Source organism: Pinus tabuliformis, chromosome 4_2 (genome assembly GCF_031772625.1).
Source record: "Pinus tabuliformis cultivar Carrire ecotype Pingquan chromosome 4_2, CPIR1, whole genome shotgun sequence".
NCBI lineage: Eukaryota > Viridiplantae > Streptophyta > Pinopsida > Pinales > Pinaceae > Pinus > Pinus tabuliformis.
In genome coordinates, this window is record NC_142304.1 from 643,194,281 (window position 1) to 643,201,597 (window position 7,317).

Genomic DNA, 7,317 nt, shown 5'->3' on the forward strand with positions numbered 1-7,317 from the left:
GAATCTTCATCCTTTTGTTAATTAATTATTTTGATTGATTAGTGTAAATTGAAAAATATTAGTATATTTTTATCATCACCATTATATTAATAAATCAAATTCAAATTAATAATTTTTTTATACATCTAAATCACATATTTAAACTATACTTAATTATTTTTTTATAAAATATGATTAAAAATTTACTATACCATTTGTTGATTGCCCACTATCAAAATTAAAATTAACGTAAATTAAAAAGACTATAAAAAGAAAAAATGAACCAAACTAAAAAAACAACTCAGCAATTTCAGATTTACAAAATTACAACTAAAATTTACTATAGCACGCGCAACGTATCATTTAATGAGAAATAAAGTGGTGCTACAGTTACCAGACGTCTTCCATTGTCCGATTTAATGAGAAATAAAGTGGTGGTACACTTATGAGAGGTCCTCAATCATCTGTCGTTGTTAGAAGTAAAAAAAAATCCAAAAAGTGGCATGCACCTGAATTAAAAAATCTGATCAACGACGTGGCAACGTGGCAGCTAGGTTATGAAATGCCCTCCTGTTCTATTTTCAATAAAAAAATGACATTCCAAAAATCTAGGAAACATTGTATATTTAGGTTTTCTAGAAGCAAGATTTCGTCGGTGAACATTCTAAAGCATAACACTGCCTTAAAATTTATAAAGCACCTGCAACGTATCATTTAATGAGAAATAAAGTGGTGCTACAGTTACGAGAGGTTTTCCATTGTCCGATTTAATGACAAATAGAGTGGTGCTACAATTACGAGAGGTCCTCAATCATCTGTCGTTGTTAGCAACGTGGCACATGCACCTTTGAAATACCTGTTAGAATTAAAAAAAAAATCCAAAAATTGCATGCCCCTGAATTAAAAAATCTGATCAACGACGTGGCAATGTGACAGCTAGGTTATGAAATGCCCTCCTGTTCTATTTCAATAAAAGAATGACATTCAAAAAATCTAGGAAACATTGTATATTTAGGTTTTCTAGAAGCAAGATTTGGTTGGTGAACATTCTAAAGCATAATAGTGCCTTTATTATTATTATTATTATGTTATGACTAATGAAAATCTGATATACTTGGCCAAACTTGATCATTACACCTAATATTAAAGAAAATCCAATAGTAAACCCTAAAGTGATAACCTATTTTGATATGTATATTTAGTTTCGAAAAGCTGATTGGATCATGAAAGGTAACTCGAGATGGTTAGTTAGCTCGAGATTGGATACATTTGATTATTTGGAAGCTTCGTTAGCTCGAGATGGTAGTCATCAATTTCAAAAATATAAATTAACATAATTGGTTCTTTCAAATGTGAAAATGTTATCATGTGGTAATCAATGTATGTAAATTTAATAATAATATTATTAAAGTTTAATAATGACTAATATTATTAATGTTAAGATAGATATTAAAGTTTGATAATTAATATTAATATTAATTAATGATAATTATAATTATAATAAAAATTTATTAGGGTTAATAATAAACTTTAATATTAATATTAAAGTTAAATGTTTAAAATTAATATTGAATATATATTTTTGTTTTTTAAAATTAAGAGGGTTACATCTTCATTATGTCTAATATATTATTTTGGTAATTGAACGTGACTTCACTCCAAAAATTGTTTTAACATAGCACCCAATCACCACCTATCCAAGATCCTATGGACTAAGATTGAATATTTTTAAAAATAATAACAATAATAAAGCTACTAAAGTTAATAATTAAAGGCTAAAATGCTTTAACATGATTAACCAAGGATATTTATGATTGAATGCAATTAACCTTTGTGAAAATGCACAACTATAATCTATTATAGAAATGTATGGCCAACCACTGTAGAATATGTGAAACAATAGAAAGTGGTGTTCAACAATGGGAAATGTAAGTCAACAATGGTCAACCATAACCTTACAATTGTTAACCATAATGAAAACATATTTAGTAATGTTTAAACATAATGACATGGACTATGGTTAGTCATAATCAAATAATTACTCGACATAATTATTCATAATTATATAATAATAATAATAAAAGTTAATATTAATAATAATATTTATTAAATGTTATTAATATTAATCTTATTATATGAGATAATAATATATTAAGTATTATTATAATTTCTTATTTAATAATTAATCTATAATAGTAATTAATGTATAATAGTTATATATGTATTCCTACACTAATATTTAATATTTAAGAATAAATAATTAATATATATTAGTATATTAATATCAATAAATATTTAATATATTATTATATTAAATATTAGTATATTGTATCAATATTAAATATAAAAATATATTAATATTAATATTAATTATGGTCATATGTATTTGTAGTCTTAAGATTTATAATATTAATTTTAAGATTTTTAATTCATTAGATTTATAATATTGATAATTGAGATTAGAATATTGATACTTGGATTTTATAATCTTATGGTTTTATTATTTCTAAGTTTATAATAATTTTTTGAGTTTATTAATTCTTTGGGTTTATAATATTATTAGATTTTTGGATTTATTAACTTTTGGGTTTAAAATATTAATAATCATTTTAGTTTAATAATCAATAATCCCTTAGGTTTAATATTGTGATGATGGAATGGTATGGAAATCTATCCAATGTTGAAGTGTGACAAGAATTGTCACAATGTGACAAATAGTGTGACAATCATTGTCAGCAATTTATTGAATATTGCATTGTCACATTCTTAAATTAGGGTTTAATATTCTCATTTATAATATAAAATTTATGGATTAGGGTTTATTCTTGTTTATAATATTGGTTTTAGGGTTTATAATCTTAATGTTTATAATGATATGATTTATAATACTAATTATAGGGTTTTTAATCTCTTAGGTTTATAATATAAATCCTATAGTTTAATACTAGTACCACGGTTTCATTATCCTTTGGGTCTATAATATTAATCCCTTTGGTTTATAGTTTATAATCTTAAGGTTGATAATCGTAGGGTATATAATATTAAATCCTACGATTTGTAATCCCTTGGGTTTATAATATTAATCCTATGGTTTATAATTTTTTCGGCTTATAATATAGATCTTAGGTCTAATATTATTCTCATGGGTTCATTATTGTTTGGGTTTATAATATCAATCCTTTAAGTTTATTAATCCCGTGACTTTATAATATTATTAGTCTGTTAGATTTATTAATCTCTTGGGTTAAAATATCAGCGCGATCTTAGGTTTTATAATCTATAATGGCTTGGGTTTAATATTGTGACATTGGAATGGTACATACTGCATTGGATGGTTCATAGGTTTTATAATCTATAATCCCTTAGGTTTAATATTGTGACATTGGAATGGTACATACCGCACTGGATGGTTCGAAACGCATCAACAAAACTCCAATGATGTGATTCTTACTAAAAGTTTTCTTACTTTTCACCCTATAGCCTTCTTTGTAAATAAGGCTTGACGAGATGATCAGAGTGTTCGATATGAAACATTGTGCGCTAAAAATAAGTAGTTTGTTAATGGACATTAGATGATCAGAGTGTTTGATATGAAAGATTATGCCTTGAAAATAAATAATATGTCAATGAGCGAGGGTTGTATATGTCGACCATTGGATTTTGGCAAGCGAGTGATCCAACGATAGACATATAACTCATTTAATGCCCATTGACAAGCCAGTAATCCAACAATGGGCATATACAACCTTGCTCATTTAATGCTCATTGGCAAGCCAATAATCCAACAATGGGCATATACAACCTCGTTCATTTAATGTTCATTGGCAAGTGAGTAATCCAACAATGGGCAAGTTGTGTATTTGTTGCCGATTTCGAATGCCCAATAGTGGAACAATAAATAAAGTATATACTATGGATAAGATATACTTATGAATGGCGTCAAAGCAGCTGAGTGGGGTTGTATATGTCCACCATTGGATTTTGGCAAGCCAATGATCCAACGAGGGATATAACTCATTTAATGCCCATTGGCAAGCCAATAATCCAACAATGGGCATATAGAGCCTTCCTCATTTAATGCTCATTGGCAGGCCAATAATCCAAAGATGGGCAAGCTGTATATTTGTTTCCAATCTTCAATGTTGAATAGTGCAACAATAAATAAAGTAGGAGTAGTTTACCAAGGCAGAGGAATTGCCCAGACGATAAAAGTGGCCAGAACCCGGGGAAAAAAAATTCAAAAAATCTTGTAGGTCTAGTGTTTGAAAAACATGGCAAAAATAGATTCAACACTATCAAAAACATTTAGAACACCTAAAATTATGAATTTTGATCACTTTTATTTAGATTTACAAAAAATCACCACCAAATTTTTTCAAAATATGACAAGAAAAAGCATATTTTTTTTTGAAGTTGTCTATAATGCGACTTTTTGAAGATTCCGGTGACGGAATCCGGCGAAGAAATTGAGGTCAAATCTTGATTTCTTGCATTTAAAATGGTTTTTTAACTGCATATTTAGATTCAGCGCCCTGAAAAACCCCTGGGACGCTTTCATTGTGCAGAAACTAGCTATCAAACTTGCGATTCCAATAATTCCTGCCGGATTTCGACCGGAAAAATCCGCCAGAAAAGCTTTCAAAAAGTCGCCTTATAGACAACTCCCTTTTTTTTAACCAAGGCAATAAAGTATATACTATGGATAGGATATAATTATTAATGGCGTCAGAGCGGCTGAGTCGCAAATAATAAATGTTGTTGGGCAACTTGCCTGCCTATCCTGCGGAAGCTGATGTTGTCGGCCAACTTGCCTGCCTACCTCGGGAAGCTGATTTCGACCGCGAAGTGGCTTTACGTAAGTCTTACGAAATCCTTTTTATTGACCAAAGCTTTCGCGTCATGTGACACTTGAATATCTTGCCATCGAATCAACGGGCCTCTACCTCTATATATTGTCATCAATCAATCGGCGTTTCAATAGATAGAAGGAGCCGGCAGGTTTGTACGTCGTGTTTTTCTTACTGTTTTGTTTGCAGTGATGGCTGCTTCTTCACAAGTTTGTCATAATAAGAGAGCAAGAGATGAGTATTGGAATGGTGGAATAGCTTTGCCAGATGCGAAAAAAATCAAAAGTGGTCGGTTTATCTCGTGGCGTTGCTGGAGAAGATCGATAATATGGATGCTAATTCTAAAGAAACTCATGCTGTGATTCAGCTCCAGGACGAAAGGTTGAACGGGGTTATGAAATTTGCTGAAGATGAACGCGGATTGATCGGGCGAGTCGCTGTGATTGATGAGAAGGGCGGTGCTGAGTTGGGTTCAATGCAACCGGGTGAATTAAGTGACAGTTATTCTGAAGCGATCTCGGTTTCTGACACACTAGCAGATATGCATTCAGAAGGAAATTACGTGGATGTTATGGCAGAGCTCGGTTTCTTTTTGTACAATACAGCTGGCGAACTTGGCATTACCTTCAACCTTTTCGATTGGATATCAACGGCCAATATGCATTGGGATCCCGTGTGTGGTTATGCTGATACTCCCGCAGATTCCTATGGGTCTCTGTGGGAGGATGATATTTGGCAGTTGAATGAAACTACAATATTTCCAAATTGTTTTGAACCGCACCTCTAAGCAGTATTTGCAATTAGTAGAGCGGAGTTTCATGACGTTTGGAATGATTTTAGATAAATGTAGAAAGTTGTTAGTTTTTTTTTCCAGAAGAAAAAGCTATATAGATTATATTAAGTCAATATAAAGAACTACAATGAAAAACATATGAGAAGGACTTGAGAGATGTGAAGTCAGATAGAGCTGGATCATGATGATAGGATGACATATAGCAGAACTCTAAGAATGATGGATACAAAACAATGGTTGCACATAAAGCTAGATGGCTGGAGATGAACATGCTTTGGCAGTAAGTCAAATAGAGGGAGCAAAAAAAAAAAAAAACATGATATGACAGAAGTATTATCCTGATAACCTGTGATAGCAACATAGCTAGAGCAAATACTATGCAGGATGGCAGAGAAAGGGGTCTTTGAATCTCTAAATATTTTATGATTCCGTCATTTCCAAGCATACCATAACGTGATAACAAGAAGGGGACGCCTTGTCTCGCATTGTGAGCACCACCAAAGGAGCTGCATGAACAGAGTCAAAAACATGGTGAGGGAAATAAAAAAAATGGCGAGTTCATACCAGATTTTCTGAGAAGTATTGCACAGAAAGAACATATGATAGTTTGTCTCTTCTTCAGACTCGCACATCGAGCATCTACTGGGGCCATGCCAGAGCGTCTTCCTAAGATTGTCCCAAGAGAGATTACGGTTGTTAAAAACCAGCCATGCAAAAAGGATCATTCTAGGAGGGCAGTCGGTTTTCCAAAGTACGACCGGGAAGATAGGTGGAGAGATTGAAGTCTTTGAGCATATGAAGGCAGAGTAAATGTATTTTACTTTTGGAACTGTAAAACTGTTTGAGGAGATCCAGGATAGATGATCAAGAGTGCTAGAAAGCTGTTAGTTACACTCTTAAAGCCTTTTGACTATCTATCATGGACCAAATTCGCCCAAAACATAATACCATTGACGCTTTATTCAGAGTTATCTCCTCATAATTATCATAGCGGTGAGGACGTTTCGTCAAACACACCACTCAAAATATTGATTTAAAGTCGAATGCCGACGGGGACCTCATCTTTCTCTAGCGCTGAAGTACTAAATTTATTTTATGTTATTTATATATCTTCGCAGACTTCGATTTGTAGACATTTTGTCAAAAATGATGTCAACCATGTCCAAGGCTTGTTTCGAATTTTCATTTTTTTAACTTGAAGTTCTAAGTTTGTGTTATTCAAAGATTTCTATATTTTCCTAAAAAGTGAAATTTGTAAAATTAGTTTTTACAGAATGTCATAAAGCTAATGTTTGGTTGTTTTAAGTTTCTTTCGCTACTTCATTTTACTATTTTAGGATTTTTTTTAATAATTAACCAAAAAAAAAAAAATTGTTTCATTTTTTAAATTAACATTGTTAATAATTTTAAAATTACAATAATGAAATTACTCTCTTAAGGGAATTTATATTTCGCATAAAAATACAAATTATAATATATTAAGAATATTTTTATTTATTTATAAATAAGATAATAATTTAAAAATAGTTTAAAATATCAGAATGTTTAGCGTTTTCTCATTACAATTATGCAGTACGCGATTCTGAAATCTTTCAACTCGACTTATAGATCTATTCTATAAAGTTAGAATATAGCACTCGCCTATTGCCTCACATACAAAATGGCTAGTTATCATTGTCCGAGACTGCTACGGATTTT

General features: G+C 31.1%; 1 pseudogene; it reads left to right on the top strand.

Annotated features, from left to right (window-relative positions):
* Window positions 1-4,986: 4,986 nt before the first annotated feature.
* LOC149171004 (uncharacterized) lies at window positions 4,987-5,683 on the top strand (annotated as a pseudogene).
* Window positions 5,684-7,317: the final 1,634 nt, after the last annotated feature.